The sequence below is a fragment of the Mus musculus genome, chromosome 1 (assembly GCF_000001635.26).
Source record: "Mus musculus strain C57BL/6J chromosome 1, GRCm38.p6 C57BL/6J".
Lineage (NCBI taxonomy): Eukaryota > Metazoa > Chordata > Mammalia > Rodentia > Muridae > Mus > Mus musculus.
In genome coordinates, this window is record NC_000067.6 from 105,974,485 (window position 1) to 105,990,319 (window position 15,835).

General features: G+C 41.1%; 1 long non-coding RNA gene across 1 annotated transcript; it reads right to left on the minus strand.

Annotated features, from left to right (window-relative positions):
- Positions 1 to 4,865: 4,865 nt before the first annotated feature.
- Gm7160 (predicted gene 7160) lies at positions 4,866 to 15,798 on the minus strand. Its single transcript, NR_151625.1, has 3 exons — positions 15,688 to 15,798; positions 14,535 to 14,619; positions 4,866 to 5,140 (listed from the first exon to the last, which is right to left on the minus strand). It is a non-coding gene; the product is annotated as a predicted gene 7160 (long non-coding RNA).
- Positions 15,799 to 15,835: the final 37 nt, after the last annotated feature.

A 15,835-nucleotide genomic window follows, 5' to 3' on the forward strand; every position in this document is an offset into this window, starting at 1 on the left:
AAGACAAAGAAAACTCTTTACAAAAGAAAAAACAATGGTCCTTGAACAAGAGTGCCAATAATGAAGGATTACACAGATTTGAAAAGGTATCTAACTTTTGAGTAGCTTCAAAGGTTAGTCCCATGCCTGTACTCCGCCGTTTTGTGTAGAATCATAAAATAATATAACTAAAAATTGGAACTACTGTCACTTGCCTATTTAAGGAAAATTTGTGAATGTACAGGATCACATCCAGTCACCTTTCCCTTGAACTGTCTTTTACTTCACATAAGTCACCCTGCGACATTTATTGAGGAGTCAATAAGCAAGGGTATGAATACACCACCAAGTATCACAGTTTATCTACAAATGCAGGAAAGCAATCAGTACAGACAACTTGGATATAACTTCTGCAACCTAACCAGAGTGGGCACTCAGGACATATTTTCTAGCATTTGGGAGGCTGAGGCACATTCAAGGCCAGCCTGGGCTACAGAAGGAGATCCTGTTTCAAAGTTTTCCATCTATGTAAATTATACCAATTTTACATAAATTAAGGAAAAAGAAACTGACGGTTCCCAGGTGGAGTGTCCATTGTGGAGAGCCTGCATGAGGAGTGAGTCCGAGCATGTCTGCAAGGAGGGTTCATGTTTAGAACAGAGATGAGCCAAGAACTATCCTAGACAATGAATAAAACAAGAGCTTGGAGCGCCTATTCTTGGCAAGTTAGATAAACACGTTCTCTAGTTGCTAAAAATTAAGTTTCCAAAATAGATAAATGTGGTAGAGCCACATAGCATAAAATAGCATTTCCATCGCATAATATTAACACATATACATATATAACATAAAATTAGCAGTATACCTCACCAAGAGATAATGTTAGGGCAAAAGAAAAAAAATATTCCAAAAGATAACATAGAAACTATTATCTAGTCTCTAAAAAAGTAAAACAATGCACTTTAAACAGATACCCAACCTAAAAACCTGTGCCCTAGTTATAGTGCTATATACTGGAATAGTCAGAAAATACACGTTTCTGAGAGATGGTAGTGACTAACGGTTACATAGTTGTGAAAGCCCATGATTGGAGAGGTGCACGGCTTCTCCCTTTGTAGAGTATATAAGTTCAGGAAGTGTGACTGCATAAAACACTGAAGGTGTTTTATGTGCACGGGGATCAGTTATGTCTATGTCTACACAATACCTTTACACAAATAACTATCTGCATACTTCACACAAGGAAAAGATTAGACCAGTTCTTCTAAGAACTCCCCATGAAATACAGAGACTTTCTTTCCTCTCGGGAGACTCCTAATCTTGAAGAAAAGAGCACTGTTCACAGATGCAGAATACATGCCAACTATTTTTTACTAGAATTTTCTTTCTCTCCTGAAGGCATTTCTGCTTTTGAATGAAAGCAGACTCCATGGCTGTTTAACCCAAACCCTAGCAGCTGTCTATAGATGTCTAAGATGTGTGATAACTTCTTTTTTTTTGTTGTCCAAAAGAAGTATTTTGTTAAAGGTAATTTAAAGGTAATTTTGTTAAAGGCACATTTAATTTGTTCAAAGAAATTTCACACGTGGTCATCTCTGAATTTAAGAAACCATAGAGGACAGGAGAAGGGCCCGTCTTACCACGGGTGTTCTCGCCACCAAGGGTTCACATTTTGCATGAAAACTCGGAGGTGCTCACATGTGGAGGCCAAGGCTCGGGCGTGGGTCCTAAGGAGCTCTCCTTGTGGTTTGTTTTCATTTTCCTTTTAACACCTTTGTGACACTTTGTTTTGTGTGTCTATGTTTCTGTATGGTCACACTTCCACAGCGTGAATGTATATGGAGCCAGGAGAGACCTTGTGGAGTAAGGTCTCTCTGTATCACATGGTCCTGGTTCTGAACTCAGGTCATCGGCTTGGTGTTGGCCTTGTTTTCACTTCTTCTTCTTCTTTTTTTTTTTTTAAGATTTATTTATTTTATTTATGTGAGTGCACGGTTGCTCTCTTCTGACACACCAGGAGAGGGCATCGGATCCCATCACAGATGGTTGTAAGTCACCATCTGCATGGCTGGGAACTGAATTCAGGACGAGAAGACTTCTTTTGAGTAGTTGTCCACAGCTGTCCAAGAGAATCCCAAGACACAGCCTATTCCTGCTGCCCTTGGCTGCCTCCCAAAGATGGAAGGTTTGTCTCTATTGCTGAAGACGCAACACACTTCAGACACAGGGCCCAGATGTTCCTGAAATGGATCTGACCTCCTCCTTGAGGACTATATTTCATTGTATCAGAAGGCACCATGGGTGCTTCCAAAGAAGGGATGCAATCAGCATGTACCCAGCTCGATGCCTATTAACCACGTCAATCACCAGCAAGGCTTGGTGGTTTTTTAAAGACAGTCTTTCACTGGAATCTGGGGCTTGCTGACTAGACCTGGGGCTACCCAGTGAGTACCAAGGATCCACCTCGCTCAGCTTCCCTAGAGCTATGGTTGTAAGTTGATACCACCATGCCCAGCTTCTCATTTGGGTGCTAGAAATCAAACTTGGGTCTTCATACTTACAGAGTAAGGACTTACTGCCTTAGCTATCTGTATGAAGATGGATGGCAAATCTTTTCTCCAAAAAGTATAAAATGGATAGAATTATGAAAGACAACCATCTTACTATTCTGTACATTGACCAGAGCCATACAACATATTTGAAAAGAATGTCTTCAAGAGAAATGATTGAACGTCAGTGAGATTGGTGGAAGTCTCTGATGTTGTAGCTGGGAGCTGTTGTAGTCTGTCCCCCTGGCTATAGCACATGACAATTTTTGTATGAAAGAGTAGGTCATGAGTTGTCCTACCTGAGAGGTCCAATGTCATTCTGAGCAGACATTGGGAAAAAACAAAAACAAAAAACAACCAAGCAACCAAACAAAAAGCCAACTCATATCCAGGAACAGTGACCATGGAGATTTCAGTGTCAAACAACCGGGGAAACCCTTGCAACTAGCCTAAGATTACATACACCATAAGACCAAAGAGAAATTAAATAGTGTGACCTGGGGACATCAGTTGGGCAGGCCCTGATATTCTCCTGAATTTTCCTGGCAGGTCTGAAGACAGCACATGGTTGTACACATGCTCAGAAGAGACCAGAGTGGGGCTTATGTAACTCTGAAGCTTGCTGAAGTTACAGCTTTATGATACAGGGTAGAAATGCTAACTTCCTGCACACTGAGTGAGTTTCAGCCTGAAGCAAATCAACAGAAAAAGGGCAGCAGCTTTATTAAATCATTATGCTGAAGTGCAGCTTTGGTCGGCTATGTTCTGGCTACTGGGCTATACCAATGCAGGGTAAGAGAGGAAGCCAGGCTTACAACAGCAATACAAGCTCCATCAGTGTAAAAGCTGAGCACACACAAAAGCTGTGCATGTGTTTAGAAAGCCAGCCTCCTCAGTGAGTCCAGGTAAATCATTAGCCGATGAGTAAAAGAACCACCACAACAACCACAGTGACGGTGTTAGAACTTCACCGTATGTTATAACATGCTCTCGAAATGGTCAACGGTCAAGAAAATCATCACGACATTTACAAAAGAAGCACCATGACTCAAATATAGAAGAGAAAGAATACATAACAGAGACAACCTCTGACGGACCTCAGATACTGGAGACAGTGGACAAAGACCAAGTAGAGTTGAGAGAGAGAGAGGGAGGGAGGGAGGGAGAGAAAAAACAAAGTTGACAAAATTAAAGGAAATTAAAGTATCCCACCAAACTGAAAATATTAATAAAAGTATAGAAACTGATTTAACCAAATACTGGCTTTGTTATTATAAGAAATGTTTTAATTTCAAATACTCCTACAGTTAAAATCCAAGGCCTGTCTGGGTCTGACCTAGATTGTCTGCAAATATATAATGACTGTGTAGCTTCATGTTTTTTGTGGGACTCCTGAGAGTGGGAGTGGATGTCTTGGGCTCTTTTGCATATTTGGGGACCTTTCCCTCCTACTGGGTTGCCTCATCCACCTAGATATGCGGTTCTGTGCCTACGCTTACTGTATCTAGTTATGCCATGTCTGGTTGAAATCCCTGGGAAGCTCTTTTCTGAAGGTAAATGGAGGAGGAATGGGAGATGGGGAGTGGGTAACACGGGACTGGGAGGAAGGGGCGGGGAGTTGTGGTTGGGATGTAATATATGAGAGAGTTAGAAAAAAAAATCCAAGTCCCAGATATTTTTCTAGGGACAGATTCTACAAGTCACGTACAAAAGGGGAATAACTTCAACTCTCCCAGAAAATAGGCAGAAGCAATACTTTCAAGTTAGTCTATGACAGTGTTAATGTGTATCCAAACCAAAGACATTAAAAGTACACACAACTTCAGAGGAAGTGACTGTAAGGAGAAACAAAAAACCTTATATTTTTAATTTCTTCATTAAAATAGAACCCTCAGCAGAATATTAGCAAGGTGAAACATAGTTTAAAAAGATTTTATCAACTATGGTGGTTTAAATACTCTTGGCCCTGGAAATGGCATTATTAGGTCATGTAGCCTTATTGGAGTAGGTGTGGCCTTGTTGGAGGAAGTGTCACTGTGGGTGTGGGCTTTGAGACCCTCCTCCTGGCTGCCTTGGAGACAGTCTTCTCCTGGCTGCCTTCTGGTCAAGATGTAGAACTCTCAGCTCCTTCATCATGCCAGCCTGGATGCTGTCATGCTTCCTCCCACCCCCCTTGATGATAATAGACTGAACCTCTGAAACTGTAAGCCAGCCCAATGAAATGTTGCCTTTATAAGAGTTGTCTTGGTCATGGTGTCTCATCACAGCAATAAAACCCTAACTAAGACACCAACTAAAGTTTATCCCAGGAATGCAAGGCTGTTTTAAAATCAGAAATGTTGCAACACACCATTTAATAAAACAGAGTTTAAAACGCACACCATCATGTGAACAGACTAAGAAAGCATTTCCTCCAAAGTTCAAAATATACTTAGGAATAGAATATAAAACAGGAGCTGGAGAGGTGGCTCAGGGATTTAAGAGGACAGGGTGTGTTTTCCAAAAGATCAGAGACTGATTCCAGTAGCCATGTGACTGTTCACAAACATTTGTAATTCCAGTTCCTGAGGATTCCAGGCCTTGTTCTTCTGGTTCTTCTGCACCGGGCACTCCTGTGGTACACAAACATAAATGCACAACAAACAGCCACACATGTAAAATACAACTCTTCAAATATTAGGGGAAGGAGAAAATCCTGCCTTTTTCAGAAGGCAGATGGCCCTTGTGGACCTGGGCATAGAAAGCTTCAAGGGAAAGGTGTCCTTAACCTTGACAAATGGTTGGGAGTCTATGACAGTGGCCCAGTAGGAAAGCTGTTTTTATGCTGAAGGAAAGAAACACAGACAAACACATGCACACACAATGGTAAAACGCTACATTTTTCTCTTGGTAAGACTGGGCCTAAGGCAGCAGGGCCAGATTTTGCCACTTCCATTTGCTTCGTTCTAGACAGTTTAGGGAGGACAAAAAAGGCATCGTAATGAGAAACTTTAAAAAAAAGCCCATCGTCATAGATTTATGATCTTGTATGTGAAACTGAAGGAATGATTGTACATGAGTACACATGTGCATATGCATGTATACTCACAAATACACACACACATGAAACTACTAGAACTATTGAAGGAATCAATAAAGTTGCAGAATAAAATTTTACCACACCCAAATCAATAATATTTCTATATATTGTCTATGAATTATCCAAAATTAAAACTAGAAACTGTTTTTCAATGAAAAATGTGTCAAATCCTAACTACAGGGGAACATGTATTCTACAATATCCAAGCCTCAGAGTCTTGCTCAGTGAAACCACATAGTGGAAAACAGTCAACACTTACAAGGTGACCTCTAACCTCCATATGCTGGCCATGGCATGCATGTGTGCATGCACACACATGATAAATAAACATAAAAAAACAGTTATGCATTTCAATGGTAAATACTTAGCACAAGCACAAGGCCTCAGAGCTTTCTACAAAACTGAGTCACAGAAAAACACTGAAAAGGACTTGTGGGTGGGTACAACTCAGTGCCAGAGCACTTTCCTACCCTGCAGGAGACCCCAAATTCAACCCCCAGTACCAATTACCCACGCATGGTAAACTTCATGCAGGGAAATTGTGCCTAATTTGGTTTTGCCATATTAGTCAGTTAAATTTTTAGTAATGAATACATATGGCTCTTATAGTCAGGAAACACAGGGTTAACATTAAACTCTTTGGGTTCATTTAAAGCGTCACAGACATTGACTGCATAGTAACAGAAGCGTGGCTTTGGGGTTGCGGACCAGAGTTTGAATGCCTGGGGTACTTTCTAGCATAAGTCCTAGGGGAAATGGCCTCACCCCACAGCCTTCATTTCCTTATCTATACAATAGAAGAGTGTGACGAAGATGAATGGATGCTGTACAACATCGCTTGTAAATTGACACTCTGCTCAACATTTAGTATGTGGTCATTCACACCATTGTGGTTGCTCTGTTAAGGAAGCCTTGTTTTCCTATAAGGAAGTGATTTTTTTTTTTTTTGGCTGTCATTTCCTTCCTTTTTGTGACTTCTTTAAGCCACCAAATTAGAAAACACAGCAGTCAGAGAGGGTTGGGTGCAGAAAACAGACTATCAGTGTAACTCTCATCCTCAGAGCTGCTCTGAGCCTGAGCCTTTTGATCTATGCACAGATCTGCCCCATAGATGTCCAGGAGGCAGGCGCCATCCAGGGAGACTACCAGAGGCGTAGCTTTTACCAGAGCTGTTGCAAGCAGGAAGCTTGCACCATCACATGACCTTAAATGCTTGTGAGACCCTGCAGCCAAAAGGCCGGCTGAAGCAGAAAGTGTGCTGGGGTGGGCTCTGGGAGGGTTGATCATGTAATGAGTCTTAAGGTAGCACCATGTGACCATCTCCTTTGTGTGGCTAGCTTGCCTGAGTCATCAGCTGTGTCCCAGACTCAGAGGTCAGAGGTCAGCAAATGACAACATGGTCAACGTCCTTTAGTCACCTCTAACTCTCTGACATCACTTCCTAGTCTTTTCCTAGAACAAAGTGGTTCTTCAGGCTACCCAAATCTCAGTGGCAACCAGGACACTATCACAAGCTTCCTAATCTTATATTTGCAGTTAAATTTGAGAAGCAGCAGACTTGTGTAAATAAAAACCTCTCCATCTTACATCTATCTCACAAAAACTCAAGAGAAAATTTTCCATAAATATTAAGATCTTTGAGACTTAGAATGAAAATTCTATCAGCGTTGCAAAGATTGATGGAAAATTGAAAATAGCACTACAGCCTATAAAACAATGAACCTTTACTTAAGGTTTACTAACAAAATAAACATCTGTTAATGTTTTAAGTAGAACTGGATCATAAATCAGTATCACAGGTAGCACTGCACTCTGAAGCCAATACATCAAAAGTATAATCTAATTTATGTTTGCTTCCCTTGTATTTGCTTAGCTCCATCTCATTATGATAATCACTAAAATGTACAACATACCTTTCTACCTAATAAATAAATTGGCTGACTTTATTTTAGTATAAATGGAGTGGGTGTGGCCTCGTTGGAGGTAGTGTGGCACTGCTAGGGTGGGCTTTGAGATCCTCCTTCTAGCCAAGTGGGAGCCAGTTTTCCACTATTTGCCTTTGGAACAAGATGTAGAACTCTCAGCTCCTCCAGTGCCGAGCCTGCCTGGATGCTGCCATGCTCCCAGCCTTGATGATAATGGACCGGACCTCAGAACCAGTAAGCCAACTCTAATTATATGTTATCCTTCATAAGAATTGCTTTGGTCATGGTGTCTGTTCACAGCAGTAAAACCCTAAACATCCCATCTCAAGAAAAGAAAAGGAAAGGGGTTCATATATCCTAGGCTGGCCTCAAACTTGCTTTGTAGCTGAGGATAATCTTGAAAATTTAGTCCTCCTACCTCCCAAGTGCTAAGCATCACTAACTAGATTTTATAGAACCCTGGGAACTAAACCAGGTCTTCCTGCATGCTAGAGAAGTATTCTCTCAACTAAACTACAGTCTGAACTTGTTCCAATTTGTAGTATTATATGGTACTGTTTGGGATCAATACTACTTACATTGATATGATGTATAAATTTAAATTTCAAAGAACACAAACAGCAGGCTGAGTCATGATTGTAGGTCACTTACCCCAGTTGGTAATACTCAAGGGGGAGTGATGACTGACTCAACTATAAGGATCTGGTGAAACAGAATGTTATTCAAGTCCAATGTGGGGAGAGCCTTGTGGTGAAGGTAAGAGGGAAGCCTGTTGCCATTCCCCAAAGTAACTCAAAAGCAAACTGGAGTCGTGGTTAAGACGGATTCTGAATTAGAATTACAGTGTGAAAATTGGACAGAGGAAAGACCTTTTTTATGAAAGTAAAAGACAGAAAGAATGAACCCTTCTCTAGGACAGACTGGGTGTTTCCTATGACAGAAAGTTTTAACAGGGCTGTGGGAGGGGCAACTGAGGAGCTGTCATCAACCTTAGCATGTGTGCTCGATGCCCATTTCCCAGCTTCAGATGACAAGCACCCTTCTGCATCTCTTTTGAAAGAAGACAGATAAAACAATCAAGTAATGAAGGCAATTCAATTCTAATAGCCTAGGCAGGAAAGCGTCCTCTTGGCACTCCTCCATGCTTTTGTGTAATGCGGTTTTCTGCAGCGTCCCTTAAGGTTTCTGCAGGGAGTGACCTTGCTTGGACTTGGCTGTCTCAGGTTTCCTTTGTAACACACTGACAAACTGATTCCTGGGACACCTTGAGTCTGCAAGTCATGACCATTTATTTGGTTCTGACTAACTTTACTCTGTAAGTTTTTTGAAAGGTCAATAAACTTGAGATAACACATTCAGAAAAACAGCTCTGTATCAAGTTTTTAAGCCCTTTTATAAATCTTATATCTTTGTTTTGAAGGGACTTTGAGTAATGTTTTGTCTCACTTACAAAACCAGTTAACTAAGCAACTTGACATATGTTAAGTACACTTGCATATTTAATACTGTGGCTAAGTGTAACTCAACAACAAAGATAAATGCAGGGCTAGCTGATGTTCATGTTTGAGTACCATGGAATATACTCAGTCAGATAGAGGGCTTCTTGGCACAACCAAGACACATAATAAACACGAGTCTGATGTAGCAGCGATTTAGTTAAACCGCTTTGGCTCTTGGTGGGCTGTGTGCACGCTGTACCTGCTCAAGAGCTCTCTGGATTCACAAATCACACACACAGACACACCAGATAATATTGACTTGACTAGCTCAATGGCTGCACACTTTTAAATCTCCCTGCTGCTAGCATACACTCTCCCTTTCAACTTTCCAGAGTCAACTTGCTAAATCAACATTTCATTTCTGCTACCCCAGACCCAAATGGGGGAGTGGACCCAAGGGCCACTTTCTCAAGTCTTACATGGCTGGTTTGGTTCTTCCCTGCAGCTCTCCTACCCCAGTTCCTTGCCCGTGAAATCTAAAAGTCCAGCCTCCCTCTTTCTGCCCAGCCATTGGCTGTATGGCAATTCTTTATCATCAATTAAAGCCAGCTGGGGTTAGCAACCCTTAGATCTGGAAGTGGCTCTTGGAAGCAGAATTAAGACAAAGCATTAGAACTTATTCCCAACAGTCTGGTGCCAGTGTGCCACAGCACTCTTTTTAAGTAGGAAACTCCAAAATAATGACAACACACAGTCTACATGCACCAGTAGCAATCATTTATCATCAGTAAGTCTTGTGCACACTACACACAGTTGTATGTGCTGTACATTCATCTAGCAGGCAGCACTATGGGCTTATTACAGCAGTACCATCATTAGTCAGGAATCCATTCTGTTGTCATGTGACGATGAGTATGCGATGACTAGGTGGTAGGAAGACTTCAGCTGCATTATAATCACAGGAATGAGAGTGACTGTCTAGAGCCTTGTGCACGGTGCATGACTCTACTGTCTTCATGAGACCCTTGGATGTGTACTTGGGATCTCTAGTTTTTCCATTTTATTTTAAAAAAAAATTCATACCAACAGAAAACCAAAACAGTACATTGTACACCCCTCTTAGATTATGAATATTGTATGGCATTTACTTTGCCTTACTTATTTTTTCCCAAGCTATCTGAAGATAAATTATAGGTACCACAGCATTTCAGTCTTGAGTATGGCTCCACATACTCCTTGAAGACGGGGCTTTTACTTAGAAGCCACAATATCATTATTTCACCCAAGTCAGCATTGAGGCAAAAACTGTCTAATAAGCTCATATCCAAATTATCTAATTATCTCCCAAATGTCTTTTACATTTTTAATTCAAGGAACCAAATTCAAATTAAAATCAGGCATTACATTTAGTTGTTTTATTTCTTGAGGATCCTTCTATTTAGAACAGTACCCTCCTTGTATTTGTTTTGATAATGTGAATAATTTTACATATTTTAAAATATTCACATTGTCCTACATAATGCCCCAAAGTCCTAAATAGATGCCAGGTTGTAGCGGTGCACACCTTCTATCCCAGCATTCCAAAGGAAGAAGCTGGTGGATCTCTGAGTTTGAGGCCAGCCTGGACTAGAGGGTAAGGTCCAGGATGTGTAGAGAAACCTGGCTCGAAAAAACAAAATGAAACAAAAAAGAAAAAAGAAAAAGAAAGAAAGATAATGTCTGGGTTAATCGTATTTCCACATGATTATATTCATTATACATATTTTGACAAGTATACAAGGTGTGTGTATTGCTAGTAGCACTATTGACATGACAAAGGAAAATATTAACGTTCCATTATTGCTAATATTAGCTGTGGAATCATGGCTTTGATGGCGTCTATTATATTTATTCCAATAAAATACATTTTTTTGTGTTAAAATAGTTTTGAATTTACTTATTATACTTATACAAATGTTTTACTTGCATGTCTTTGTATGTCTGTCTGTGTTCTATGTGCCTGGTACCTGTAGAGGTAGTTTGATCAGTTATGGCATAGTTTTATCAGTAAGCCACCAAGTGGGTGATAAAAATTGAACCTAGGTCTTCTGCAAGAAGTGCTCTTAACTGCTGAGACCTCTCTTTCTCTCCCATCTATTTTCTCTGCTCTCAGCTAAGGCCAGGGAGAATATGTATTTTGTGTCCAGGTAGCTTTGTATCCAATAGTAAACAGACTACATTTGACATTGTAACCATGACTACAATTGACAGTTACAAAATGTCACCTTCTTCAGCTACACTCTCCTGAAAGTGCACACTGACTCTTCTTTTACTCCCATGGATTAGAAGTTTTAAAATCTATTAATATTACTGTACTGTTTTTACACTGAAATTTCCCCAAACTTGGAAAATTGGAGTTCATCTGTTCTCGAGACATATCCTACTTCAAATTAAGTAGAATTGCTAATAGAAGTCACTAGTTTGAGTAATTCCCAAACCAAACCATATTACTATCAAATTTATTTTTCAACTGTCTCTAAAAATCGTGGATTTCAATTTTTTTAAATCAATATACAGTATTTGAGAACATAGTTATCCTGGTCTTGCTAGGCCCAGGAATCTTTCTGACAGAGTCAAAACTCCAGGGAGACTCTGAATTCAACCCAAGGAGAGGCTTCCAGCAAAGATTCTCTACCACATTTGGGGCACAGAGTCCCAAACTACCCATGAAAATACTGTCACAGAAACAGTGCTTGTGACTTTTGATTTTTTTTCTAAACTGCATTGTATTTTTAGAAACCCAGGAAAAACCCCTTACCTTTTAAATTTTAATATGTAATTTTCCCTTAAGTTGTATCTCAACAAATAATTTGCCTGTGTTATTTCCAAGATCTGTTGATCACCCTCTAAATAAACTTTAAAAAACTAACATCCATATATAATGATGTGTATGATCCAACTGGACAGAAAATTATTTTTGAAATGTACTTGTGACAATTAAATGATAAAAAGGGCACACTAAAGTACAATGGTGTTGACATATGAATTTGCTTCCTCGGGATCCACACTTCCCTTCCTTCTTTGCAACAGCCCTTGATGTCTTTTCTGTGGATCCCTATAATTCTGAATAAGCTGACTCCACTCTTTTGGACCCAGAGACTGATCAAGAGTGGACATGGAACTTGAGCAAGTGGAGCAAGGGAGCCGGTCAGATCTGGCCTGAAGATGCTGGTATCCACATTTTTGTCATGAACTCGAACGCCCTTAAACTTCTGGCCTTTACTTCTGTTCTACTGTCCACTCATTTATTTCATAATTGTTTATGAACATTTACTGTGTGCTAAATGGGATGAACAGATTAGTTGCTGGTAAAATATGAAGTTGAAAAAGGCATGGCCAGTTAACTGACATTTATATCCCAGCCAAGGATGCTTCGTGGCTCACATTTACTGCCCTACTCCTTGTGAATTCAAGGCCAGCCTAGCTAACATAATGAGACTTAGTCTCAGAAGAAGAAGAAAAGGAGGAGGAAGAAGAGGAGGAAGAGGAGGAGGAAGAGGAAGAGGAGGAGAAGAGGAGGAGGAGGAGGAGGGAGAGAAGGAGAGAGAGAGAGAGAGAGAGAGAGAGAGAGAGAATGAACGAATTTAGAGTAAGAAACAGGAAACCATGTTTGAAAGTCAATAGGTCAATATTCACGACTTACCGAACAAACTTTAGAGATGGATCAGATCAGCCTGGCTGTTTCAGATAACATCTTGGCTAAGTAGAAGACTTGAACATAGAGCTCTTTAAATTATGGGCATGCATCTGTCTCTGCACCCGAGTGTGCTGCCCATGGAGGTCAGAGCTATTAGATCCCCTGGAGCTAGAGTCAGTCACAGGCAGTGACAGCTTCCTGATGTGGGTTATAGGAAGCCAACTGCTGAATCCAGATCCTCGGCAAGAGCAGCACATACTCCTAACTGATAAACCATCTCTCCAGACCCTAAACACATTTTTTTTTTTTGATAGAGGGGATAATGTTAAGTATATCAGTCTATTCTGAATTACTTAAGTATTTGGGGTTTAGGTAAAAATTACTTTCTGTAATCTAATTGCAAAAGGTAGGATTTAAAAGTCCTTTCTATCATTATTAGCATCAAATCCAAAGTGCAACCTTCCCTTGAAACCAGTTTTCTTTTTGCAGAGAAATACACATTTGGATGTTAAGAATAATAGCATCTTTCATGTTTTACTAAATGTTTATCAAGAGCATATGAAGACAAGACACAATAGTACCTTGAGCTAACTCTATTAGCCGGGGTTCCCCAGAGGAACAGAACCAAATGAATATCTTACAAGAAAAGTTATTAGATTGGCTTATACCGTATGGGATAGGTAGTTCAACAACAGTTGTCTACATGCTAGAGAGGCTGAGAACCTAGTAGCTTCTCAGTCCACAGAGCTAAAAATGTCTCCATGGTCCAGCTGCTGATCTCCAGTAATTAGAAGGGTAAAACTGGACTAAGGCATCAGGAAAGGAGGCAGTGGAAGAAAGGGGTCGGGGCAAGGCAGGCAGGTAAGAACAGCAGCTTTCCCTCCGATCACTTCTAATCTGGCCTCCTTGCTGGCAGATGCTGCCCTCCCTAGAGGGGTACCATCATAACATAAAGGAGGGTCTTCCCCCTCCATCAGTTCTTGTAAGAATTATTCTCACAACTGGCCCAGAAGCAAGTCTCTGACAAACAAGTTTAGCCATCACAATCCCAGTATGAAAAATTTGGATACAAACCCCACACTCGACACTCCTATAGCCCATGTGATTTGATTACACATGGAACATAAAATTTAGAGCATGTTTTTGCAACGAGGCAGATCATATTTCTGAAGAGTCATCAGAATCATGAGGGTAGTTCTCCAGAGTTAAACACTCCCATGTTGCCCTGGGCTCTCTCCCTTGAGAGTGAGCGCTGCAGCAGCCATCCTTCACCCTTGCTCCCTGTGTTCTGTCACTAATCACAGGGTGGAAAAAACCACTTAGACATGTGTGTGTGTGTGTGTGTGTGTGATTTGCAGAGTAGAGAGAGGGCCCTGAAACAACACCCTGTGGGGACAAACCATGAAGCTGGTGGAGGATAACCTGAATTAAGGTATAGTACATGTTATTTATAAGTGTTACTATCAACTGTGTTTTCTAATGCTAGCCAAGCTAGAGAGACAAAAATCATTATTAACAGTTGCAAATTTAATTCTGATGAAAATGTGGACTGGGTGCTGTGAGTCTAGATTAAATAACTGATGCAATAGAAAATTAAAGATTAAAAATCCATAGTCGGGATCACATATAAAAATCAATTTGGAAGTAGAGTATTTGCTCATTACATAAGGCATGGAAGTAAAGTTGGGAATGTGGTAGGGGAGGGGACGGGGGGGGGGGCTCCTCACTATTCTGCTTAAAACATTTCATCCTAAGCTTCAGAAATGTGCCTAAGTGATCAGGCAGGAACAGTAGACTCGAGGATAGTAGCTGAGGCTTACTTCGTTTAAGCTATACCCAAGAAGCACACGAAAGAGAAAACTACATGTCAGAATAGCTTTCACTTACTTTTATCAATATAAAATGTGCTGAGTAATTCTCCATCTCTCGGTTTTATCACGGAAGCTGATTTAGGGTTCAATTCAGTCTTATCCTAAATGATAAAGCCGCAGAGTTTGTGAGATAAAGGCGATTCTATACACTCTGTAGATGTCCCAACACTCTCAACGAGGGTTAGTGTGGCTTTTAATTTTCTCACGCTCCTACTTTGGTTATGTGGTATAAGTTCTTTATTTAAAACTGTCGGAAATTTTAAAAAGCAAACACACAAAGAAACTACTATTATGGACCCTCAAATAATAATAATAATAATAATAATAATAATAATAATAATAATCCTGTTTCCCCCGCCCCTGGGCACAAGATTTATATTTATTTACAATCATGGACTGACAAACAGCATGCCAAGAACTCTTGACCGGCAGTCAGGCTCCAGCACAAATGAGACAGGATGGTCCTGATGGCTCTGAGAGCAATCATGGCCCCTTGGGTTGGTTTGGTTTTTAAATTGATTTTTATGGTTGGGCTATACATATCACTGAAAGAGTCATAGGGAGGGCGGTGTCTACAAAACTTAAAAATGTAATATCGCTTAAAAACTTAAAACCCTGACAAGACAGTAACTTATTAAATTGTTTAAAAGAGTTACAGGAAATTCACACCAGCTCAAGAATTCCAAATGTTCACGGATAGGAACTAAAACGTAGGCAATAAGTGATTGCGCAAACCATAGATTTGGGGCAGGAGGGCGTCCTTAAACTTAACCTTGCAAGCCAGATGCAACCATTAGGCCAAGCACCCCCAGCAACAGGGTCCCCTCAGCCGGATACCCGGCCCAAAGCAGCACCTTGCAGCCAGCCTGAGCAAGGGCGCTCGCCGCCCAAAACCACTCTACATCCCGACCTAACTCCTGGATCTTCGTCCCAGCGTTCACACCAACGGTCCAGGTGAAGTTTTAGAATATGGTAATCTCCCGTGGCTGACTTTGGCGGAGTTCACGAGGCGGCAGGGGCTGGGAACCCACTTGGCGTGATCCAGGGCGGTGGCTGACGCGAAGATGGTCTGCAGCCACGGCACGGTCAGATCTCTCAAGAAAAACTAAGTCGATGTCCCTCCTCCCACGCGAACCTCGCCCACTTCTGCCGCTCCGGGCCAAGCTCACCTCGCCGTGGTCCGAAAGTCCCAAACCCACGTCCTCAGTCTGCTGGAACCCATCAAGCATTAGGACCGCGCGGGATGTGCCAGAGCCTTGCAGCATAGCAGGAGGTGGGCGTGGCTTCTCAGAGAGGGCGGCTCCCGGCGGGGAGGGG